The sequence below is a fragment of the Astyanax mexicanus genome, chromosome 15 (genome assembly GCF_023375975.1).
Source record: "Astyanax mexicanus isolate ESR-SI-001 chromosome 15, AstMex3_surface, whole genome shotgun sequence".
In the NCBI taxonomy this organism is placed as follows: domain Eukaryota; kingdom Metazoa; phylum Chordata; class Actinopteri; order Characiformes; family Acestrorhamphidae; genus Astyanax; species Astyanax mexicanus.
Window position 1 is genome coordinate 29,050,989 of NC_064422.1, and position 26,978 is coordinate 29,077,966.

General features: G+C 40.1%; 1 long non-coding RNA gene across 1 annotated transcript in view; it reads left to right on the forward strand.

The window, feature by feature from the left end:
• The window catches only part of LOC111192349 (uncharacterized), a 78,236-nt gene extending 51,769 nt beyond the window's left edge, over positions 1-26,467 (forward strand). Inside the window, exon 4 of the long non-coding RNA XR_002649843.2 lies at positions 25,606-26,467. This is a non-coding gene — a long non-coding RNA (uncharacterized LOC111192349). The remainder of the gene's footprint in view (positions 1-25,605) is intronic.
• The last annotated feature ends 511 nt before the right edge of the window (positions 26,468-26,978 follow it).

Genomic DNA, 26,978 nt, shown 5'->3' on the forward strand with positions numbered 1-26,978 from the left:
AGGTAATGAAAGTATGTCGGCTTCTTGTGATTCATCATATCTAGGGTTCTTAAATCAGCAAGCGGAAAAGGCAATGCATCATGGAGGAGCTGATCTGGGCTGTTTTAGGAAACCATTAGTGAAGAGGGTGATGAGGCTGATTGTGGCAGGCTCGTTTCCTCACTCTGACTCAGTGGGTTACTATTTACAGAACGCTGATAATCGCTCAGAGGCCCGAACGCCAGCCTGCAGATACATATCGTGAAATGGCCCTGCTGGGCTCCGGTCCAGGCCCTCTTTTTTTTCGGTTTGTACAAAATGCAGCAGGGAGCACAACACGCTCATGTACCCACAGAGGAAGAAAAAGGCACACACACACACTCTCACACACACACGCAAGGACAGACGAATGTGCAGAAGTGCACGCACACACGCAGGAACGAACGGACGCGGAGACGCACACCGGAGCTCATCAATCACGCCTTCTCAAGGGGGTCTGTATGGCCCAGCTTAATGTCCATTGAGCAATCGCTCTTTTGTAGCACTACAATATTGGTTTACAGTCCCAAGGCCTCAGCTTGGCTTGGGGCTGTGCTCAAACGCTCCTCAGCAAATCAAAGCCGTTTATAATGAAGTTGTGACATTTGGATTGAGAGAGAGAGAGAGAGAGAGAGAGAGAGGAGGTAGAGAGAAATAAAGAGAAATAGAAGCATAGGAGACAACAGAAACAGAACAAAACATAAAGACAAAGAAAAAGAGAATAGACAAACGACAGATGCATGAGCAGAAGTAAGAGAAGGAGAAAGAGAGAGAGAGAACTACAGAAGATAATAGAGAAAAGGAAAAGATTCAGAAAGAAGGAGCAGATAAAAAATGAAAATAGAAATTTTGTCAGACTTGTCAGGAAAAAGGATACAGAAAGAAAGAGACAGAACAAAAAGACAGAGGGAAGGAGAAAGAAAATAGATACAGATACAGCATGAAAGAACAGAAGAAAAGAGAAAAAAATATATATAAAAATGAGAGCAAAAAAGGAAGAAAGTGTGTGAGAGAAACAAAGTGGGAAACGAAAAGAAAGAGAGATAAAAGCAGAGAGAGAACAGAAAAACATAAAGCAAAAGAGAGCAAAAGAAAAAAATTAAAAAGTTGTGAAAATAGAAAGAAGATGAGAAGAGCAGGAGAGAAAAAGCGAGAGAGAAAGGTAAATGGAGAAAGAGAGACAACACAAAAGACAGTGAAACAAACAGTACAAAAACAACATGAACGAGGGAGAAAGAATAAACAAAGAAAAAAGATGGGCAAAAGCAAGGAAAAGAAAAAAACAGATGGAAAGAAACGAAAGATAATAAAAATTTTAAGGAGAACTGAAGAAATGAGAGAGGCAGAACAGAAGAAAATACATAAAAAAGTAAATGAGAGCCAGAGACATAAAGAAGAGATAAGGAAAACAGATAAAAAGAGGCGGAAGATAAGAGAGAAGAAGAGATAAAAAGGAGGAGAGTTAAAGAAATAAAAAGACAGAGAGAGAGAGAGAGAGAGAGAGTTTGTGCAGATGTGATTACTCTTTGCTTTTCACATTAGCATGGCCTCCCTGTGGCCTTCCGTGGCCCTTCATCTATCAGCCGGCCGCTCTGCAGACCCGGCCCGCTCGAGAGGGGCCCGGCTGACCGCCTGACACCGAGCGATTTCATCAGGATCCACCTTTATCAGTAGTCCATGTTAACACGCTGAAAACAGCACACACGGTTTGGAATGCTACACGTGGAGAAATCCCAACAGTACGTCTATATAACGAAGGAGGAGAAAAATCTGGTTATTGCTGCTTCCTCATGGAAGAACTTAGGATGATTTGTTGATTCACCAAGACAACGGTTGAAGCACCTGACTCCAGTGAGCTGGACGAATCCAAAGCGCATTACTGCGTGAGTGTCCCTGAGATGTTCATCCAATCCTGAAATAAGCAGCCTAACCCCAGTCCCCTCTAGCCTCCCCTTCTCAAGACACCACTATAAAGCTCACAGCGTAACTCCAACAGATGAAACACTCCGCTGTAAGAGCGCAGGGAGTGACTTGGACGCGGCGGAACGTCTGCAATTGTCACATCTGCAAACCATAATAGAAAAGTGGTCCGAAAGACATTTTTTCCCCCTCAAATTCTGCATCTAATGAGGGACGATCCTCTCCACCGCGTCCTTCTTTCGAATCGAGGAGGCCAGAGAAGGAGGCTGCGAGGAAGATTTAGTGAGAAGAGTGTTTGTGTTCACGAGCTTTGTACTCAGTCTGTGAGAACATGAGAGCATCACACTTCAAAACATTTATGCCACATGAAACTTCATCACAGCCAAAAGCCACAAAATAACAGGCAATTTTAGCATAAATGTTAACAAGTCATTTAGAAATACAAAGTGGTAAGTAACTCTCTTATCCACTTGTCAAACTCAATCACGTCACGGCTCCCCGCTGCACCAGGAGAAGCCTTTCTGCTCCAGACGCGTAACCAAACCTCAGCCTTCTGATTCGGCTGATAGACATGGGAGAGAACTTGGCTTATTTACCTAACTTATTGCTGCGTGTTCGGGCCATCACTGAAATCAGTGAACGGCTTTGCTCGCAATTAGTCAAGCTGAAGTCTCGGTCTTAGATAGTAATAAGTGCTGTGAGACATTAACGAGACGTTAATTACAAAACTGAGTCTGGCTCCTGACTCAGAAAAGCTGAGAAAAATTCTTCTCCGTGCGCCTCCACAGCCTGGGGGTCCGTCTCCAGCCCCACAACTCCCATGTACCCCCACACATTTCCTCACTTCCTCATTTCCTTCACCCACTGGTTCCAGTATTTAAATGGGGTCGGGGTTGCTGCAGGACAGTGAACCCTGTTAGCCATTAGCTGTTTTGTTGGAATTGAACGAAGGACATGTGGAACTCCAATTTTGCCTTACAATTTACTTACACACAAATGTTTGGAAATAACTGCGTTGATGTCATACATTTCATCCATGTGGAGATGATGTACATGCTGAATCAAGTACATATTCAATGCATTGCTTTTTTCAGTGTGAGCCAAGGGCGTTGCAACAGGGGGCCCCGGGGGGACCTAAGCCCTCTCAGTAGGAAGCCAGGCCACATCAGATTTCTAACTGCTCAAAAAAAGGTCCTCTGAATGCAATAAATTTAGCGCTACAGAACACAATACAGAATATATTGTCTTCTGTTCTAAGAAACGCCATAAAATCAACCGCCAAAGCTGTCCTTTGGTCTACTCTTTGGTCACCAATTTTTAAAAGCATCTGTCATCATGGCAAAGTGTATACAGCTGCATACTGCTATAGGTGACACATGGTATCATTGCTGTTTGCCAATTGTGTGAAGAAGCATATAGCATGTCAACATGATATTATACTGTAGATTTTTTTTTTTAGAAAAGAGTCATGCTAGTTTCTAGCATGTAGTAAGTTAGATAAAAGATGTTGAAATAGAGCAAATACTCAATCCCCCCACTCACTGAAGGTCTTGAGTTTGAATCATAACTCAATTTCAGGACTTGAAAATTATTAATCTCTTGTAGTATATAGAGTATCTAATAACAATATGTCAATGTGAGAGTTATAGGATTGCATAGTAATGTGCTTTGTTCTTCTGATTTACTTCTTATTTATAGTGTGCTGACTATATTTTTACAACCACAACCTAACCGAACCTGTTTCTCTTAGATAGTATAAGGCACACATGTTTTTTGCTGTTTTGAACAGGGGTCAGAGTGTAAAACAGACACTATTCCATGTAAAATATCAGATAGAAACAATATTATAAAGCATATTACGCTTGTGCGACTCAGTACACTGAGTGGGGGGCACTGGGGGCGTGTAAAGTACACCACTTGATGTTTTTTCTTGTTTTTTCTTCCCTTTCTTTGTCCTTCCTGTTCCTGTCTTGCGTTTCTGCCTACCTGTTTCTGTAATGTTGTCTTATCTCCTCACTAGCTCTGCCCTGTCATCAGTGTTCTCACCTGGGTTTTTAATTTGTTACCCTGCCTCCTTGTTATCTTCCCCATGTGTTCCTTGTTTCCTTTGCCCTATTTAAACCCCATGCTTTCCTTTCTTGTTCCTTTCTTGTTCTTTGTCTTGCTTTGTTTGACTCACTGTTGTGCTTTTTTTTTATCCTATGTATATCTGGTATAGTTTGTTAGTCTTTTTGTTTCTTGTTAGTTGGTTTTTAATATGGCTACTAATAAAGTCACGTTGCTCTTGCATCCTCCCTCCAAACCTGGATTGCTATAATACTGTTGTTAAATACTGTTTTACTGTTTAAAATGACACAGTCTTCAATTATTCACCCCAGGCCTAGCATTGTGAAAAGTAGGATTTTGGTTAAATATTCAGTGTCCTCTATGGTGTTTTGCCATGTGCTATTTTACCCAGGCAATAAATGTGGGACTAGCAGGGTAGCACTTGTCAACATTTTTTTTCAAATCTCAGATTATGGAAGCTTTCTTCGCTGGCTTCCTCAAACTATGCAACTGGGCCCTCGGAATAAAATTTTGGCAACGCCACTGACATGAGCTATTATGATTCTCCCTGAAATTGTTCTGGACAATGGCTTGGGTCAGAGCACAGTGCTATGAAGATTGCATCATAGCTAAACAATGATTTTGGCACTGGCATACGCATAAGCGAAAGTGTCCCTTCTGATTGCCTCGTTTTGCATTTCTGCTGCTTGTTATTTCTTAATCAAAACTGCATGGCTCATTTGATTAACTAATTTGTCAATGACATTGAGAGTTCCAGTGGCCCACCGTTCACCCAGAAAGTGAGCTTTTCGCAGGAATGGCCGAATTTAGGCCAAGCTCAGCTGGATCAGTGTCATTCCAGTAGACTCCAGGGCATCGAGGCTTGGAACCTGATCGCCACAGAGCGTTTCTACTTTATTGGCTGGCCTGGAGTTGAAGCAGCATTCTTCAGGCGCAGGCCTGTGCAGTTAAAATCCACCACTGCACCATTTCTCTGCATGCACTGTTGCCATTGGTGTTATCAGCGTGTGTGCGACATTAGTCAACTTCCCCTTCTCCATTCAGGCAGGCAGGGAACCCTCCATGGATTCATTGGCACTGAACCTTAATTGGAATAATGGCGGTGGTACATCTAAATGAGCGGAGCATAGCCGAGCGGGCTGCTGTTTATGTCTGGGTGCGGGGTAAATAGACCTCCATTTATCACGGCTGATGTTTGTTGTAGAATGCAGCTCTGCAGCTGATCTTATCTGCGCAGGCCGGGCTATTCAGAGTAACCCCGAGTGCTGGTACTCACCGCAAAACAGTTAATACAACATCCTCTATATATGTCATTCCTGTCACCAGCTGACCAGACTAAGTCTGGAGACTCCCTTCAGCTTATGAGTTCCCATGGGAGTTAGTCTGGGCTGCCAGAGGGGAGGGGGAACATTTTTAGCATGAGTATGAGATAAGTTCCTTTTGAAATTTTACTGATGCTCATATACGTTTCAAATACGTTTTGCACAATTATAACAGCCATTACAGATATTCGCATGGGAGCCTCCACAGACGGCTATCAGCAGGAAATCTACGCACCACACGCTATGAAGTGTGCTAAACCCGCTACAGGACAGAGCTTATGCTCTGCAACTCTGAGCCAGGTTTACACTCTTCATCTTTTTTGCTTTGGCTTAAAGTATTAGCTTGAATCAGTTTTCCTTATAACCTGCCCCTCAAACCTGTCTCTTCTGAAGAGTGAAATAAAGTTGAAGCACAACACGAACACATCCTGGCCTGGAAGCTGTATTTTTTTCTTTTTTTTTCGAAGCTGTTCTGGGAGCTGTCAGTGTGAAGCTCCGGTCATGCTGACAGGCCTCATCACTGAACCCCTATCAGCATGGTGTGTTTTACTCTGGATCCACATCCTCCAACAGTGGAAGTCACTGACCTGGAGAGACCTTCAAGAGCGCCCTTACCACCCGCTGAAGGCACATCTCCAGAGCCACAGCCGTGTACAGAGCGACACAGCGGAGCGTTCAGTTAAAGTGTGGGAAACTAGAGAGAGTTTCTGTCAGGGTCTCTGTATAGAATCTCTTATATCATAATGTGGTGGTAATTATGTGTGTATATATATATATATATTGCAAAGTATTTTTAACCCTCTACTGTATTAATACTAGGTAAGGCCTCTGTTTGCAATTTTGCATAGCATAAAAAATATAGACACCTTACTTTTTTCAACATTCTGGTCCAACCTCATAATTAATAACCTATCTTTATCTTCCTTATTTATTTCCATAACCTTTTAATGAATGTCAGTGTTTTTTTTTTTTTTTAATTTTATTTCAAATTTTTCCCATTTTCACACAGCCAATTACCCAACCCATTCATTAGGACTCCCCCTATCACTAGTAATGCCCCAACACCCCAGGAGGGTGAAGACTAGCACATGCTTCCTCCGATACATGTGAAGCCAGCCACCGCTTCTTTTCGAGCTGCTGCTGATGCAGCATTGCTGAGCAGCGAGCGCGCTTGGAGGAAAGCGCAGCGGCTCAGCTCCGATACATCAGCTCACAGACGCCCTGTGCTGCAGACATTACCCTGGGAATGATGTGGGGAGAGAGCGCCATCTACCCACCCAATTTTGCTCCCTCTGACACCGGCAGCTTGATGGCAAAGCTGCATGAGCTGGGATTCGAACCTGCGACCTCCTGCTCTTAGTGGCAGCGCCTTAGACCGCTGGACCACTCGGCGCCGTGAACGTCAGTGTTTTAAGTTTCAAGTTTCAAAGTTTATTTTGGAGCATTTCTATTGGCCCTCATTGTAAATTTCTGGCACATACACATTTTAAAGAACAAAATGCTTTGCAATGATATCGCAACAATATAAACATTTGAATGCATAAATTTGTTCCAGTGTGCGATGCAGAGAAACTAATATTCAAAATCTAATACAAAAATGCTGAAAGTCATAGAATAGCAGTATGCAAACTGGTTATTCTTACCAAATGTTACCACAGGAGATGGCATGGAAATGCTCATACATGTATCAGGCATTATCTTGTGAGTAAGGTTAAATGTGGGCCAGCGTGCTCATGGCAAGTCAATGTGAATTAAAGCAGTTTGAGTGAGGCCTGATAATGGGTGCCAGATTTATGGGGCATTCCATTTTAAAAGTTGTGCAGATATTTAACTGTTCTAGAAGGCAGGTATACCACCCACAGGGAACAACGGAGTGGGTGATAATGATTGTGAGTGGCAGCATCTAGTACTAATATTAATACTAGGCTTTTTGCAGTGTATTTTAGATGTTCTTGTTTAACTTTTAAAATATTAAAAAATAATTACATTACATACGTTATTCTGTTTTTAGTAGTTTCTGCAAATTCCTATTTGAAAGTTTTCAAGTGTGTATATTTACAGGGTTTTTTTTCAATTGCTAAAATACAATCTTGGCTGGTTTTATCAAAATAATTAACAAAATTCACATTTAACACCCAATACCACACACCCAATCTGCAAAATACCTTATATATCCTGTAAAATGAAGCACTATATAGCATTATCAAAATCACACTTCCAGATATTTGTCTAACAAATTACATACTGTTGGGCATAATGAAAAGCACTCTCTCGCATTGTCAACCCATGATTGATGACATGATCAACTAAAGCTGCTCTGATTTTATTTAAAAATTATCCTTGGTTGTTTTTTGGCCATGAACTCCTTTACCAGCTCTAGCCCTACCTTTTACTTTTTTCTCCCCCTCTGATTCTCACCCTCCCTCTTCCTGTCTCTGCAGCATCTTCCATTGTACTGTTACTGTAAAAATGTGCTCATCTGTGTTTTTTATAGTGTGTAACTCCTGATTTAAGTAGTAACAATTAAGGTGTTTGGACATTAGCTCATGTTTTGATATGGAAACGTGGCTTTATGTCAGATGGTTGTGTCTTATGCAGAGAACCGTGCTGCTTTAAATTGCAGAATGTGTGTGAAGCAGAAAATGTGTTTATAGTGTTGGAGACTTGAGAAAAAGTTATACTCTCTGTGTCAGTTTGAATGATTGTGATACGCACGTCATTTTAGTGTGTTAGATATTGGAAGAAAACTGTAAAGCACCATTATTTTGAATGTAGATTTATATTAATTATATGTTATGTAACACTTCAATGATTTTGCATTTTATAATGACGGCATCCTGCTGGACACAGATTTTAAGCCTTTCTCTGGCCACTCCTGCCTGGGTGCAGCATATCATTTCATCAGAAGCAAATCGACATGCATGTTGCATCATCATCATCATCATCATCATCATCAGCAGCAGCAGCAGCAGCAGAGAAAAACAACAGGAGGGGACATCATGGGAAGCGAGTGGAGGATCAGACAGTGGTCTCAGCCTCCCTGATGAGTGTTTGTGAGAACAGCAGAGGCGAGGGGGTGAGGAGGCAGGGCGAGCGGCTGCTTTCGGATTGGAATATGTCATCTCTCAAGAGTTAATGAAAACAAAGTCGAGCGGTGTGATGAGGCGTGTTGACGGAGCCGGGGGCAGTTGTGTGTTAGAGCTCATTAGCAAAGCTTCTCTCAGAGTTATTCTCCCTCCTCCCTCAACTCTCCCTCACTTCCTCCTGCCTGAGCTCCCTTAACTATTGCCCTGTTCTCCCCTTATCCCCCCCATACCTCCCACCCTACATGCACATTGCTAAATCACTTCTCTGGAGCTTTCTCCAGGTGTTGCTCTCTGTGGCCTGGGCTGCACGGTCCCCCTGCAGCCAGGGCAGGTCTCTTTATCTCTCCTTCTCTTTCTCTCTCTTTCTCTTTCTCTCTCTCTCTCTCTTTCTCAGCGGCCCTCCACTCAGCCCTAAAGGTCTCTGGGACAGGCCGGCTCGATTGAAACCATGTGAGATGAAGCAAGCTTTTGAAACAAGACCCACAATGACAAATCTGGGGGAAATGTAAGCTCCACGGTCAACACCCCAACATAAATATGAAAAAAAAAACGAATATATGAATACAGAGATAGATACATTTGCATGCGCTTGGATACTGTACAAACATTGTCTTTTGCACATCACCTTCATGTGCGACCACACACATGCAGACTAGCATTAGGAAAACTCATATTTCAGAAAATGCAATTTTACAGGAGATGGAAAAACATTCCTAACTTTAATGTCGGTTAATGTATCCAGATTTTTATCTCCAAACAATGTTGGACCGTTTCTGTTGGTTTGTTTGCCATGAAACTTTCTCATAACACAAAGGACAGCTGGTGTAGTAAAATAACAAGATTTTGATATCACAGTGATGACAGACATCATAGGTCTTAATTTTTTAGGCGTATTCTATTACAGGAAAATATACAGCAAAAAAAATAAAAAATAGTTTGATCTAAAATCCTTTAAATCTGCCATAAACCTCCTCATGTGTCCCCAGTGTCCTTAACTGACCACAATCTGCAGTTATAGTGAAATTATTTAACATCTCAGCTCATGTCTGTTTGTCTATGTGTGTGTGTGTGTATGTGTGTGTTTGTGTGTGTGCGCGTTTCAGTTGTGCTGTTGCTAAGTCCCAGTTTATGCAACATGATGTAGCGCGATCGGTATTTGGTGAGCAGGTTCCACTTGAGTCGTCCGTGTATTTGTTGCATTCGCAACCACTGAAGACACCCAGCCTTTTTCTCTCTCTCTCTCTCTCTCTCTCTCTCTCTCTCTCTCTCTCTCTCTCTCTCACTTTTACTCTCTGTCTGTGTCACTCTTCCACTGTCTTACTCCTCAGTTTCAGCCGGGGAAATCCATCAAAGCTCAAGATGACACAAAAAGCCGTGAGATTCTTTAGTAGCTCCTGGAGCCAAACACACTCCTACTCATTCTCACACACTCACACACACATACTTTCATACATAGAGGCACAAGTGTACACATTCCCACCCTCCCAGACACACAAACACAGCACACACCCTTCCGCAGATGTAATACATGTACATATAAGAGATTGTTGATATGAAATGTACTGTATGCTTGTAGAAGGTAAACACATACAGCTCTGGTTCTAAATCAGTTTCTCGGATTTTGCTATTTATAGGTTTATGTTTGAGTAAAATGAACATTGTTGTTTTATTCTATAAAATACGGACAAAATATCTCCTTAATTCCAAATAAAAATATTGCATTTTATATTTAGAGCATTTATGTGCAGAAAATGAAAAATGCTGAAATAACAACAAAAAAGTTGTGGAGCTTTCAGACCTCAAATAATGCAAAGAAAACAAGTTCATATTCATAAAGTTTTAAGAGTTCAGATATTAATATTTGGTGAAATAACCCTGGTTTTAAGCGCATTTTTCATGCATCTTGGCATATTCTTCTCCAACAGGCTTACACACTGCTTTTGGATAACTTTATACCACTCCTGGTGCAAAAATTCATGCAGTTCATCTTGGTTTTATGGCTTTTGATCATTTATCTTCCTCTTGATTATATTCCAGAGGTTTTCAATTTGGTAAAATCAAAGAAACTCAGCATTTTTAAGTGGTCTCTTATTTTTTCCAGAGCTGTATATGTAAATATATGTGCAAACTATACATGGAACCTATTAGAAAGTGGAACAATTTTATATAGTGTATTGTTATGTATGTGAAATAAATTTGGATACATACTTGTCACTTGATTCACATACACAAAATTATTTATAAGTTTTGCTAAAAAACTTTGTATATGATGTCATAGGCCTCATACCCACAAGTTATGCACACACACACACACACACACACACACACACACACACACACACACACACACACTTACCACCCAAGCTCTTTGTTTATTTGTTTTGGGTGTAACTTTGAAACCATGGTGCTGGGTCACACATCACTTCATCTTTAATTTCGAATGGCAAAACGACAGACAGATCCCACGTCACGTTATTCGTCTCTTTCTCTCTCTCTCTCGCTCTCGTTCTCACTCTCTCTCTATCTCTGATTATAGCGACGCAGATTCGCTTTGACTAATCACACTCTCCAGAAGCAGTGAGCTCAGCTGTTCCACTCTTGAGGCCAATTCTGCATCTCCAGCACTCGGCCATCATCTCACTCTCTTCTCCTCCTCCTCCTCTTCCTCTCCATGAAGCCCGGCTCAGCACCGCTCTGTGAAAGCCAACGCTCCAGCTGGCAATGATCACACTCCTGCTTAACCCTATCTGAAAACCTCCCTCCCCACAGCCAGGCTTCAGTTCATTAACTTCACAACAGGGACACTGGAAGATGTGCTCTGTCTCTCTGTCTCTCTCCATCTCTCTCAGATTTAATGTTAATATAACAGTTATAATATCTGTTGGAGATCCACTGGGTATCAATTAGTATGTAAACATTTGCATTCCCCCGATGAGGTTAAATTTAGCATGGAATTAAAAAAATAATCCAGCACTCAGAAGAAATGATGCAGAACTGTCACTGGGGTGGTGCCCTGCAGGGTATGACTTCAGTAGCTTAAGTCGAAGGACATATTTCTATCTTAACTACATTTGCAGTTGTGTTTCTGTACTTTTTTAGACACAGCTGGACCTGAAGGTTCAAGTTGTACCTTTGAGGGAACACTTGCACTATATGTACTTTGATTTAAAAAAAAAATAAAGGTAACACTTTACTTGGATGTTTCATTTGATGGCCTTGTTGATGCTCAACTGACATTCAACTAACATTCAACTGAATGTCTATTAACTGCAACTTAACCATATGTTGAATGTAAATGATTAAAAATAGAACATAACCTTATTATTAACCCTTAATCAACCCTAAAATCTAACCCTAACCCTAACCTAAACTTTAAGTCTAACTCTAAACCCAGTGTTAAAATGTTAAAAAGATTAGGGTTTGGGTTAGAGTTGGATGAAGGGTTACATTTAATAGAGAATCATTTACTTTCACTTTTCAGTTTTCAAATTATTCCCATTTTCTTCCATATTTACATGGCCAATTGCCCAACGCACTCATTAGGACTCCCCCCATCACTAATAATGACCCAACACACCAGGAGGGTGAAGACTAACACATGCCTCCTCCGATACATGTGAAGCCAGCCACCGCTTAATTGCCGAGCAGCCAGCGCACTTGGAGGAAAGCGCAGCGGCTCGGTTCCAACACATCAGCTCACAGACGCCCTGTGTTGTGGACATCACCCAAGGAGTGATGTGGGGAGAGAGCGCCATCTACCCACCCGGAGGGAGCAGGGCCAATTGTGCTCCCTCTGACCGCCGGATGCATGAGCGGGGGTTCGAACCTGCAACCTCCCGCTCATAGTGGCAGCGCTTTAGACCACTGGACCACTCGGCGCCATGCACTTAATAGATTTAATGAAGTTGAATGTTGGTTGAATGTCAGTTGAGCATCATCAAATGGCCAACCAAGTAAAGTGTTACCAAAATAAAAACTTTGAATATTACCTTAGCATACATCGTTTGTTTTTGCAAACAAACTCTTAATTTATTGGGTGTTAAAATAGTTTTGTCAAAAAAATCTGAACATAAACTGAGAGTTTTTTAGCAATCAAAATCAAATCAAATATTCCTTATAATTTCAGTTCTTTTGTCTTTGGCTACTAAAGCTGAAGCGCAATTTTGTGAGCACTAAGTTCAGTTGTTTTCTGCTGGCTCAGAGATGTATTGAGAGACTGGGTTTTGGTGAATGACACTGATTTACTGTTGTATTTTATTAGTCCCACATGCATATTTCAATATGCATATTGTGTAAATCTTTCCATGCAAAATAGAGCCGTCAACAGCCCTGCATTTTATTTTATTTTACACAAATGTGTGTATTACATAACCTGCAGTGATCTGGTGTTAATGCAGTGTCAAACTAAATGGGAGCATGTGAATCTTGTTTAGCATCAGCTACTGTATGTAAACGATTCACTAACTCACACAGAAAGAGGCGAGAGAAAACTCTAATGAGTTATTGGCTGAGACGTCTAGCTTGGATTTGCTGCCATGGCATAATTCCACACATCCCTGGACCATACAACACTTAACAACTCCAAAACACAATTTACAAGGATCCTTTCCTGGGAAAGAGAGTGGACAAGAGTGACCACCAAATGATGTAGATTTCTGGAAGAGTGTGAGCTTCCACAGTGCAGATTTAATGAGGGAACCATGCAGTGTAACCTTACCTAAAAACATACAAAATAATTGCCTTAAAAAGCTGTAAAGTGGAATATGTTTTGTATGTTGCATCAACTAATGCTTTCTAGTATAGTTTACTCACAAATGAGTTTAATAAACTCACAGGATTACGGGATATCCAAAAATAGAAAAAGGGCAAGACAAAAAGGATAGTCAAAAATACAAAAATAAGTTTTGGCAACAAGAAAACAAACAAACAATAAAGGGCTAGCCAAAAGAATAGTCAAAGATACAAAAAGTGTTGATAACAAAAGGAAAAACACAAAAGAAACGCTGGGTAGAAGAGCTAGAAAACTAGCTTCAATACCGCACAATGGAGTAGGGGAAGACAGGGGGTATTTATACTGGGAAACACAGGTGAAAGTCATTTTAGAAGCTGGGTGAGCCAGAACACCAAAACATTACATGATCCGGCATGTCTGGGAGGTTAGGTGCAGGTGCATACTGGGAAGTGTAGTCTTTGGTGTGTGAACTGGAGTCCGTGGCAGGCAGGCAGACAACGTCAGGACTGACAAGTATATGTAATCATTTACTTAAGGTGTACTTTTGACTTTGTATTAGTATGTACTTCATTAGAATTACTATTGTAAACAACTAAATAATTTCAAGTGAAATATACTGTGTAAGCTTTTCTTTAACAATGTGAATTACAGCCAGCTAACCTCTTAAATAAATAGAATATTAACTAACACCACCTTTCCAATGGCATAATTCTACATTAGTTTATAATTGTCACTGTGGCCTTTAGCCAACATAAAGCCACACTCATAATTAGAGAAAGTTGTAACTTGCTCTTACAGTCTTTAACACTGAGGCCTTGCAGTCAACCCTTACATATGATGATACATAAAATACCTAAGAGAAGGTGGTTCAGAGGAATTGACTACACATTGACAGTGAGTGTCACTGACAGAAGGACATGCCCAGGTGGTATGCATAAAGATGGTACCAGGAACCAATGGAAAGATTTTAAAAAAGAGTTTTGAAAGAGTTTTACCCAAACACAAAGCCAATATGGCTGCTACTGAGCATACTCAGTCATTCACAGTCATTGTTACTACTTGATTGTTTTAAGTTATCTGCATTAAAGTGCATGTTAAAGAAAAGCAATCATTACTTAAGCAGTGATAGCTATTGCATTTTACAGTGTAGAAATCTTTAAAAGGTGTATGTGAACTGACCTCAAGACTACACACTTTGCTGAGTGTAGTTGATGCTGCTTGTGAAGACGTTTAAACCAGAGACTGTAAAAAAAAGATGGACGCCGTGCCTTAATCCCTATTCATTCAATAAAAATGAAGCCAGAATCTTCCGCCATGTTAAAACCCGAGTCTGCACAGTAGAGACCAGAAGAGGGAGAAAGACTGCAGCGAAACAGCTTACTCATTGAATAACCCCGCCCCTAAGGGCTGTCTCGAACACACCTTTTAAATAGAGCTGAATAACGTTTAAAAAACAAATTCTGTGGGGATATAAAAACTCAACAACATAAGCAGAGGTTACACTAGCTGTTGCATTTAAATAATGGAGGTAGAATTACAGTATATTGGAAAAAAAACGTGATTGAAAGTTGTCTGTTTTGTTATTGAAACCTATGTGGATGGGTGGGGCTACACAGCTTTCTGTAACCGAACAGCAGGGGGCGCCCGACCTGTGGTGGCTTCACTTTTGAGGGTCGATGCTCTGTCCAGCTACACAGTCTATGTGTCACACCTTAGCCTGTGTCTGTCCAGTGTCTTTCCCTTTTTTGGTTCCTTCCTGCTCCTGTCCTGTTCTCTGTTGTTTAACTGTCATGTTTCCCAGACATGTGCTACTGTTGTGTTTTGGTCTTGTCTCCGCCTTAGCCCCGCCTTGTCATCTGTAATCCCTCCTGTCTCATTTGTAACCCCCCCCCCCCCCATTACCTCCACAGGTGTCCCTAGTGTGTGCCTGTGTATTAATACCTCATGTGCTTCTTTGTTCTCTGTCGCACTTTTTGTCTGATCTTGTCTTGTTACTCTGTCCAGATCTAGTTTATCTGTTTTGTTTAACCTCAGACCAGCTGTGTTTTTTGTCTTCAGTGTTTCAGGTTTGCTTTTTGTAGTTTGTTTCTTTGTTTGTTATTTTTGCTTGTTTGTTTCAGTCTTTTAGTTTATCCTCTGTTTTTTAGTGTTTTGTTCTTGTTTGTTAAAAATTATGGAAAATAAAGACTTGCATTTGCATCCTGCCTCCTCCTCTGCGTTACACTATGGTTTAAACTGTGTGAGGTATCTTTGGAACTGCACAGTTATGACTAGGATGTTTTAGGATTAGGGTGTGAGCTTTTTGTCTCTTTGGTGGCTCTCATGTGCAAACCCAGAAATCGCAGTAGACAGGTTTGTGATGACATCCTCGGTCTCAAGTGGTGAAGCACAGGTTAACCACACTGTGTGGTGTGGCTGTAGAAGTTATTTTACCTAAACACAGGCTGTTGAGAGCTGCAGTGCTGGGTCACCAGATTCCTTCATTGTTCTGAATAGACGGAAGTAAACAGCGGTTTGGGCAGGAATTGGGAAGAACTGACATCTCCAACGATCTTTCATTCTCCTTAGACGTTGAAAGGCGTCCAGGACAAGGCCGGGTATCAATATACACAATGGAAACGAACACAGTGCTGCATTTTCCATGGAGTAATCCCCCAAAGTCCTTCTCAACTCGAGTTTGGAGAGAGATTCCAGAGCTGTGTGTGTTTATCGTGGAAATAAACATTTAAGATCCATAAACTGCGTGCTGAGACATCACAGAAAGAATGTTTGTTTTCAGGGTGTCTGACAGTGTGCCTCCCACAAAACAGCAAGCCATCGATAAAACTTGTTCTAAAAGTTGGTATCTTATAGTCATGAGGGCCTTAAGGTTGAGGGCACTCCCCTCTTCATGTTAATCAGAGAGGTGATGAGAAGGGAGCATGGGGTGAAAAGTATTAAAAAGTTCTTTTTTCCATGTAAACAGCACGTCTGGAAGTCCGCAATTATGCCAGTGAAGATACGAGATAGCGGCACGATTTGGGCTGAGTGAGGCAATTCCCTGCAGAATGCTCTGAATGTACCTCCACACGCAGAGCACACGCACATCCGGGAGAGCAGAGAGAGAGGACAACAGGTCAAAGAAAAATCCTTCACCAGTTTACAGTACCTTGCGTAAGACACCTGAAAAAAATTTTTATAGATTAAAACTACAGTGTTTATTTTACTCAAACATATACCTATATATAGCAAAATCAGAGAAAGTGATTTGGAAAATGAAGTGGTCTCTGTATTGTGAACCTCAAGACTGCTGTGTCCTCCTTTGAAAGCTAAAGTTGTGCTGAACTGTCTGTTCAGCGCCTCGCACTGTCAGCCTATGGTTGATGACATGATCAACTGATCAAGGTTGCTCTGATTACATTTGAAAGTTTTTGTCTTCTTTGGCAATTAATTCCTTTAGCAGCTCTACCCCTACCTCTCACTGTTCCTCCGCCTCTCATTCTCCTCCTCTGTCTGCAGCGTCTTCTATTGTTGTATAAAAAAAGGCTCACCTGTGGTCTTTATATAGTGCTTTCTTCCTGATTGAAGTGAGGTAATAATTCATTAATGACTTGTTTCGCCAGGTGGCACACGTATTGGCCAATTAGCTATTGTCATTTAGTCCTTTTTTGCTATGTCAATGATGCATGTCATGTCATGTCATTTTAGTGTGTTAAAACTGTGATTCATTACATTTACATCCCTAAAACACACCAAGCCTACTGGCAAAAGCCATTTGAGGCTAAACACAACAGCCTCTGGACTGGTTGTGACTTATGGAATTTTCAGTCACACAGAAGCTTCAAGAACAGCTTAAAGTCAAGCCTTATTTAATTTTAAAGTTTTATGGTTTAGCCGGTCTACAAGTGTGATGCCATTAACCAAGCTAAACAACCAATATGAAGATGCCTGACAAGCTGAGCAACCAGCAAAACCAAACTTGCTGAGTGAGCATAACTAAGCTGTTCAACCAGCATAACCAAAAGGACCAAGCTGGGCAACCAGCATGGCCAAAATCAAATCCAACGTACACTAAACAGGTTAAGAGCTAGTTAATCAACTCACAACTTCACCAACACATGATATGTTTTCACCCAGATGACCAGCTTTTCAACCACCTCCACAGTCAATGAAATTGGGTACCAGCAAAAGGTGGTCTTGAGCTCGTTTTTTCTGCTGGGTAGGCTGACTAAGGTAGGAACTGATTCTGTTATCTGGAGGGATGGAGCCTGTGGAGTCTCTGAAGTACACTAGGTCAATCAAACATTTCTTTGTTGCTAACATAACAATAAAAAGCAAAAAAACATTTCCAGTAATCTCAGAAATTCCAAAATCATGCATACATATGTGTGATGTGGTTCCTTTATCATTATTGAACCTCCCCTTAATGAAATCCAGTATATGTGGCTCCAGTTGCTAGTTTGACTGATCGCTAAGGTTCACTGAATGGAATCAGGTGTTCAGGCTGGTGGAATTAAATAAATAAATGAAGTGGCTGGAGTGCATCAAGTTGATGAACCAGACCTGTGCTCTTCTCACAGCATATCAATCACTTTACTAAAAACACTAACGTCTACAAACCTGAGAGTGAATTCAGGTGTATCTGTGTTTATTATAAAGTGATATAGTTTGATGTATAAGTATAGAAGGCAGGGAAGACTGAAACACAATCAGCAGTCATGGCATGCCCATTGTTCAGAAAAACAAAGCTTTATCTGCCCGGAAGGCAAAGTGGACTGTGAGGAATTTGTAGGCAATTCATCCCATGTGTATGTGAACGCTGAAGGAAGCGCTGAATGATACAAAGCATTGAGTAATCGTTGGAATGATTGCAGAGCGAAGGCTTTATTTCATTAGCTAAAGGCTCGGACTGTTGCCAGCAGCGTTGTTGGTCTGGAATGGTCATTAGAGTCGTGCTGGAGAGAGGAGGGGGTGCCATGCTGTTTTTCAAATATTTAGGCTTGCCTCTGAGGCGAATAATGCGCTGTTTATTTAATAAATCATTTCTCCCAACAAACCCCAGTACAAGCAGTCTAGCTCAGAGACAAACACTGTGTGTGTGAGAGTGTGTGTTATACCTTAGGGGTTCGCATGTTAGATGACAATTCCTGACTGACTGACTGAAGAACTGATAGTACATACCTAATATTAATAATAGGAGTAATAAAGAGACAGGGATAGAAAAAGAGAGAGAAGAGAGAATGCGAGGTGCAGAAAGACTGAAAGAGATGAACCAAAAGATGGAGAGATACATTTAAAAGAAAGTGAGAGTTAAAAAAGAAAGATGAATCGAACAAACAAAGAACTAAAATAGAATACAGTTATTTTGATGGAACATGGGAAGAACTAAAGAGAGTGCAGGAGAAAAAGAGGAAGTGATGAAATGAAGAAAGAAAACTGAGAAAAAGAGAGAGAGAGAAAGAGAGAGAGAGAGAGAGAGAGAGAGAGAGAAAGGGACTGGAACTTGTATACTAAAAGGATGTGTTTACATTAGGTAGTCACAAATACATCTCCATTTACTCAAACTGAAGTCTGGTTGCTGTGTGGAATTGAATATGGTAATTAAGCCATTCCACTGCATTGTTTACAGGAGTTTCACTTGTACTGGGAGGAGTTTCGGTTTAGTGGGAGGAGTCGTTAAAATTATCAAAGGATTTTGTAGGGACAGATGTGTTTACACTGCTATACTCTGGCTCATATGTGTCTCTGATCACCTGCTGAAGTGATGTGAGTGATCAGATATAGTACATCTGTTTTACATGCGTATTGGGTGTGTTTCATTTCTATTATGTTTGACCATATCTTGATATAATCCTGTGGCACTTGTGAATATAACTCTATATTGGAGTATTTTACTGTTTGTCAAATATTCATCAGTAATACATCCCTTACCAATGTGGTTCTATCAGCAATTAGTGATGGAATGTTCTTGATGCAGAGCCGTCTAAGGGATCAGAGATTACAAGTGTTCAGTTTAGGCTTGCACTTTTGATATTTGCACACTGACATTTCTCCCGATTCTTTGAATTGTTAAAATTAAAGAGAAATACTTAAATCTCTTTCAGACTTTCTTTGAGGAACATTGTTTTTAAACATTTTGATTATTTTCTTATGCATTTGTTACAAACTGAAGATACTGTGAACATAGTTGCTTCTTAAAGACATATCAGACCCCTTACATTGGTAATGCTTTTTGTTACAAATTATGATTACAGTCACCTGTTGTCATCACCAGTTGGAAATCACATTAGTTTTTACTTTTACCTTAACGGCTCTAAATTGCCTCTATCCCAACATTTTTTAGAAGTCACAAATGTTCAGAAAAGTTGAGCAGACAAAAACTTTTATCATCAGAACAAAATCAGTTATTTTTGATGTTCCAGAGATAATTTCAGAGGAGTTTTGGTTATCGAATGTGTCTTGAAGACACAGATGTCTTTACACTGCTGTAAGATGCCTCAAATGCATCTTAGACCACTTACTAAAGAAGTGGCTGAATAATCGGATTTGTATCTATTTTAAATGAATCTTGGGTGCGTTTACACTCACATTTTTAAGTGATTGATCTAATCCAACTCCACATGAAGTGACCAGGTGTAAATGTAAATGCGGTCAGAGTATTAAATGAGAGATAGAACTGAATTGGAAACAGGAGAGAACTGAATTGAGAACTGGTAAGGAGGAAGAACTGTAAAAATTGAAAATGAAATGAATAAAGAAACAGAGAGTGTAAGAACAGTGAGATAGAGAAACTCAACAAAGAGATTAACTAAAAGACAAAGAGTGAAAGTGAGAGAGAAAACACAAAGAGAAAGATCAACCCGAGAGAGCGAGAGAGAGAGAGAGAGAGATGAACAGACAGTTTCTGTTGGCACTTTGCCTTTTTGCTGAACGATCATACCAGAGTGTCTTAATCTCTCTCTCTCTCTCTTTTTCTTTCTTTCTCTCTCTCTGACTTTCCTCTGCATGCGCTCTCCTCTCCTCTCTCGTTCCCTCCCTCCTCGCCCAGGCCTGACCCAGTTCATCAAAGACAAAGGAGCAGAGAGGCCGGGTGTGAAAGAAGACGCTGCTGTGTGATACACACACTCTCCTGGGTTGAGATGGGGAGCGCTGGCGGCGTGAGCTGACAGTGCAGGACAGTGAGGAATGCTGTGAAAGTGGGCCGCTTGCTGAATTCAGCACTTTGCTCGGCTCTCGCTGCTGCGGCTGCAACACAAAAGACTTCGGTGCTACAGGCCTCACTGGTTAGTTCTTAGTGACACTGACAGATTTAACTGCGTGTGCTGTGCCTGCGCATATCATCAGCGGATAAATTACACTGCAAGACAAACAGTGCAGGGGATGGAGGAACCACCTGCGGTTCGGTAATGCAGTGGAGTGAAAACGGGGCCTGCATGGTAATGCAATCGAGAGGGAGAGCGCGCTCACTCGCCCTGAACCAGCGGCTGAACCCCGTTCAGGAAACAGACAAACACCTGTTTTAAAGTTTCACAGGCCAGAGGTTTTCATTGCACATAAATAGCAATAATAGTTTATGGGATTCATTGTGGGTCGGGAAAAACATTCAAAAACGCTACAGTCAGGTGGGAGGCTGATCTCGGAGGAAACGGCTCACGATGGGTCGGTGATACGAACAAAAAGCTGAGGTCCAGCCGACCTGACAAAGGACGGAAGAAAGAAAAAAACTGAGTGACCAGAAAGAGCCAGAAACACTCCTCTCTCTCCTTCCCTCTCTCTCTCTCTCTCTCTCTCTCTCGCGCGCGCTCAGAAATCGTTTACGGGAATTGATGAAGGATTTAGCTGGAGACTTGCAGGAAAATGTGTCTCAACCTAATGTACGACCCCGCTGGGATGAGTTCAGGGTGAAAGTACAGGGCAGTGCTGAAGGAATCAGAGAAGAACTGACAATCGCTCCCCTGCTCTCTCGCGCTCGCTTCTTACGGCCAGTTTCCTGGACACGGATTAAGTCTAGTCGGACTACTGCAATGCCAATGGTGTGTCACCACTAAAGATCCCACATGGCCCTGACTTAAACTTAGCCCTCAGAACTGATGCCTTTAGAATTATTAGCATTATTTTGCAATGCTGTATAAATGTGATTATAGAAATACATCATTTATTTTATACTTATACAAGGAATTAAATTTACCATATATACTTATTAATGATAGATATCAAGTAAGTTTCAGTGTAAATCAAGCAATAATATAATTGTGTTTTTATTTTCTAAAATTAAATTCTAAAAATGTAAACAAATACAACCCCCTGCTTCTCTTATGTGATAAGAGCTGCAGTTCATATATAATGAGTTAATATAATGAAAGTTAGCTATGTTGGTGTTTAAATACCAAGCCATAGTTATATATGTGTACAGCTCTAGAAAAAAATAAGAGACCACTTCAAAATAATTTATTTTTCTGGTTTTATTATTTATAGGTTTATGTTTAAGCATTGTTGTTTTATTCTGTAATCTACTAACAACATTTCTCCCTATTCCAATTTTATATGCAATAAGAAATGGTCATATTAATAAAAAAAAAGACACAGTGCTTGCATACTCAAATAATGCAAAAAAAAAAACATTTAGAAACAACAATACTAATGTGTGTAACACACAGGAACAGTTCAGAAATCTATATTTGGTGGAATTCTGTCGATTTTTAATCGCAGCTTTAATTCTTCTTGGCATGCTCTCCACCAGTCTTTCACACTGCTTTTGGGTGACCTTATGCCATTCCGAATTCACAATTTTAAGCTTTGTTTGATGGCTTGTGACCATCAATCTTCCTCTTGAGGAGGGTTCAGATCTGGACCGTCAACTTATTTGAATGTCAATCAGCAACTGCAGGATGACATCAAGTGACCATAATAAAAATCCAGCTAAAGACCGGTTTTAGCTGGTAGCTGGTTTGGATGGTCAGTGTGACTTTGTGTGATGTTTTATGTATATGTTATTACACATCATATGATGTTTATAATGGCTTGGCTGTTTGCCTGTCATATAAATCAATTTTGTTGTCCAAAAGAAAGAAGAATATATATTTTAAACAATTATTCATTAATACAGCATTACTGCATGAGTCAGCCCAAATTTTATGAACAATTATATGGTAGTTCTATTAGCGTCTGAAAAAAAAAAGCAAGCTAAAGGCTAAAGTCCACATTTAGTTAGAAAATTAGTATTGAATTACATTTAGAGATCCAATTTAGTGATAACCAGCTATAATTGTAACTGCTATGGGTTAAACTGTTTCCTGGACTCCAGCCATCTTATTCACTTACTCTTGTAGTCTCAGTCTCTCTCTCTCTCTCTCTCTCTCTCTCTTCAGTCTCTCTTCACTGTAACCCCATGACCAGGCCTCAGGAGAGATGTCCTGTTGCCCACATCTCGCTTGCCCCCAGCTCACAGCCAGAGCGGAACTGCAGGGTATCCGTCTGCCAGCTAATCGCCCCTAATTGTGCCCTAATAGAGAAAGCAATGGAAGGGTAGGGGGAGGAGAGGGGCGAGAGAGAGGGAAGAAAACAAACAACAGCAATAGGAAGGGGAAAAGGGCAATTTCAGTTGAAAAATATTAATGTAATCAAGGCAAATTAGTGGCTTTGGGATAACATTCCTATGGTGCAGACTGTTTACTTTCAAGGACCGCGACGAGAATCGTACAGGGCCGAGACACAGGGGAGTCTCGTCCATCGCAATGCAGCGAGCCTTCAAAACACACTCACACACACCCACCTAACACACCCCAAACAAACCACTGACCATCTACCTTCCTATTAGAAACAGTACATTTGAAATCACACACATATAAACCACTACGGTAAATTGGAGTGTAAGAAATAATGATATACCGAAGTATTGCAATATTTTGTTTCGCAATACTGTATTAATTTTTAAAGATCAATTAAAGTGACTATTATTAGTTTGCATATCTTATAATTATTAGCTTGGTATTTTTTGTCTTCTGTTTAAACCCCCTGTTTAAAGGATAGTGTTTATTTTTTTAGTTTATAAGTACATTGTAAAAAAAAAACTAAAAAACTTAACATTTGTCCTCTTAATGTGATTTTTAAGCCTAAACTAACATTATTTAGTTTCTCGTTAAAAGCTGCGTCTAAATAAAGAAACTGTCTGCAAAATTTACAAATTGTAGTTGAACCCTAGTAGAGGCCAAGCCAACTACTTTGCACATGCTCAGTTTGACTCTGTTCTGCATGGGTTTTCCCCTGACGTTGGACACTCTATTTGCATATTGGGCGTGTCCTCCCTCTTTTCACTCCCCATTAGTGTGTAATTATTCTCCACAGGCTGCCTTCTCTGTATAAGTAATATTATAGTTAATAACTGCCTGGTCTCAGGGTTGTAGGCTATAAGAGCAAGTTACTATGTTTTGTGTTGCTGAGTGTGATTATAGGCAGGCTGGGTCCAGCTGATTAAATTTGCATTAATGCAAGCTTATTCAATTGAGAATAAGACATTTGTAATAGTCATTAATTAAAATAAATATAGTGCCCACTACATGAGTTTGATTAAATGTTTAAATGATTAATGTTAAAGCTATCATTAAGACAACTTATGTGTTTTATCTCAACTAAAAAATAAAGTACATTTTTATGTTGGTGATGCTTTATATTGAAAGTTTTTATACAAATAAAAAATTGATGATCTGAACTAAAGATTTCTAGTTGACACAACTGGTGGTGGTTTTTATGAAAAAGTAAAAGTTTGAGTTGACCTCAAAACTCAAAAATCTAGTGCAGTTAGTTGGCTTCAATTTTTTAATTTTCTCAACTTTTTCTAATTTTTATAATGCATGTAAGTTTTACACTATGACCTTTAAAAAAAAAGATTTAAACAGTTTTGCTGGTGAGTAGAAAGAAGCAGACCATTACACAACTGGGCCCCGTTTCCACGCTAAATAAAACAATGGATGAGGAATGAGGGCGAGATGGAAGAAAGAAAATGCAGGGGAGGCTGGAGGAGTGAGGTCTTCAGGATGAAAAAGGAGATGAGACGAGATGGGTGTGTGTGTGTGTGTGAGAGCAGAAACAGAAAGGGCGTTTTAAGGGAAAGAGTGAAGAAGACTGGAAGGTTAGGGTGGCTCGTATGCGGGAGCTGTCAGTCAGTTGATAGAGTACGGGGACGTCCTGTTTTCTTTCGGAGGCAGAGCCTCACCCCCTCTTGTTAGACATGCTTGAGTGAGAGGAGGCTGACCTGAGGCAGTGCACTCACAGAAGCATGCAGGGACACAGAGGGCCAGATCACACTGAGGCCAGACAGCAGCATATAAACCACACACACTGCTGTCTCAATATACACACATATACACACTGATATACCAGCTAGCAAAATTCTCTTTCTCACACACACACACTACAAATAATACAGCAAAAAGTAGTTTTTCAGTATAACAGAACACAAAGGATTTAAAATAATAAACTAGATAATAACTAGAAAATACAAATGCTTGCAAAGCAAAAAATAAAACATTGAAATAAAAAATTGTTAAAAAAAAATAAACAATAAAATGAAAATTAATATATATTAGATAAATAAAAACTAAGATACAGGCAGATTTCAAGGAAATCACCACCAGTTTTGCCAACTAGAGATCTTTTGTTTAGATCATTAATTTTTCTTATGTATGTTAATACAATGTTATTACAATGTTATTAGCGTTGTGTATTGCATTGTTTTTACTTTAGTTTTATCACAGCCTTATTACGATGTTAGATGGATTGTGTAATGCCATACAGTACGTAAATGATTACAATATTAGAGCTAAGGTATCAGTTAATTATGGGAAAATATAGAATGGAAAGGAGGCTCTGGTACCCTGTTGGAGGCTCTAACCTTATAAATACAAGATAAGATATGGCTGGACATGGAGGAATATAAGTATTGTAAGTTATCCTGCTGAACCTTTGCCCACAGATGTTGCAGCTGGACCTGTAGATCCTGCACAGTCATATTTTGTATAGAAATTGGCATCCCAGCTGACCAGATAAATGCTCGATTAGTGAAAATCTGGTGACTGTGCTAAGACTGTGCCAAGCTGTATCTAGTGAAGACATTCCTGGGAAAGCCTTGCTGTGTGTGGGTGAGCATTATGCTGCCAGTTGTTGTTGCCCTGTCATGAGAGGCAACACATGTGGATGCAGGATGTTCTGCACATATTGTTAGAGTTTTATAAGGCAGCAAGAGAAACTTTTATGCCCTCTTTATAGGGTGCATTATTTTTTTCAAAGAGTGAAAAGCTAAATTCGAGGTTTTTGTGTGACATGAAGATATGTAGATCACAACAATCCATCTACAACATGTACAGTGAATAATAAATATTATATGTTGTATATATATAAATATAATATGTTTTTTCTTTATATACTAAAAATTATTTAAGTTAATTTCTTTAAAATTAAAATTTCCCCTTTTTTCTCTCAACAGATTTACGTCTGCAGTGACGCTCCACCTCCCAGGATGGGCACGGGCCTTTCTGGCTTCTAGAAGAGGATACCCTTAGCAGAGTCTGGGATCCTCTAGGAATTACGATAAGTGAACACTTTATAAAACACTTGTTTAGTCTTTAGTTTATAATAACTCTCTAAAGTGTCTTTAAAGTGTCTTTAGAGAAGTGGGGATGTGACAGGTCTCTAAGGCAGTTCAAAGAACACAAGCTTGGTTCCAGATGCTTCCAGCCATTACACCCACCACCATTGCTCACATCCACCAGCCGCTGCACACCTGATTTAACTTAAAGAATCATTAATATACAAATACTACACATAATAAAATGCTGACACATGGAAACTGACATGCATTAAATCCCTTTTTTGTGCTCAACCCACTTTTTAAATACATACATTTGGGGTTACCTTGCACAATTATAAAAAATAATAAAAATAAATAAAACAAAATAGAAAATTTAAACAAATGAAGGAACCACTGATCAAAGTAATGTCTTGGTAGTAAATATATATTTTTTTAGCATTTGGCATTTTAAACACTTGCTGTTATATCAGCATTCATCAGTACTTATTGGACCAATATATACTAAATTAGCACATTTAATGTCTACTATAGTCCAATTTCAAAGCACTGGAAAGATGCAAAGCTCACATGGGTTGCCAGGTTGAGAACACTGAACCTACACAAACCTGCACAAGACGAGTTCAAATGTTGGCAGGGGCAGCATATAATCTCATTCACAGCTAGTTCATCAGTTTATGGATATGAAGTAAGTCAATATGAAATCAAATGTTGGTTTCTATCGTATATTTCTGTCAAGCTGGATGCAACCAAGGTAGTAAAGAGCATCTGCTTCTCTGCTTCTCTTCTTCTGTAGCATGACAGTGTTAGCCAGCACTATTCTGGGTCACTTTACCAATCTCATATACTTGTCTTGATAACCCAGCTGCACTCCACTGAGTATAAATGAGTTTAAATAAGTTAAAATGCCCATCTGCCAAATGCCCAGGGTAGATAACCTTAAAGCTTAAACTCAGTGTTTACCTATTTAGGGGAAAATTAGCCAGCATGACATGTGTGTTGTGGTCCTTCTGGGCTCTAAGCTGTCTCTTTAAAACAAATTAATTTTCTTTTTATTGAGCTTTTCAGAAGAATACCGAGGCTGCAGCATGCTGTGTTTGTCTGTTATTGTGTTCCATACCCATTAGTGTAGGGAACCGGGGTGAATATCAGAATAGGTGGATTAGCCTATTCGCCCCAAAATTATACAGCAGAAAAAGCAGAATTTGGTTTAAAATACAATTTTTTTTGAAAGCTCGCCGAAAAAATACACCCCTGCCAAAAAATTTTTT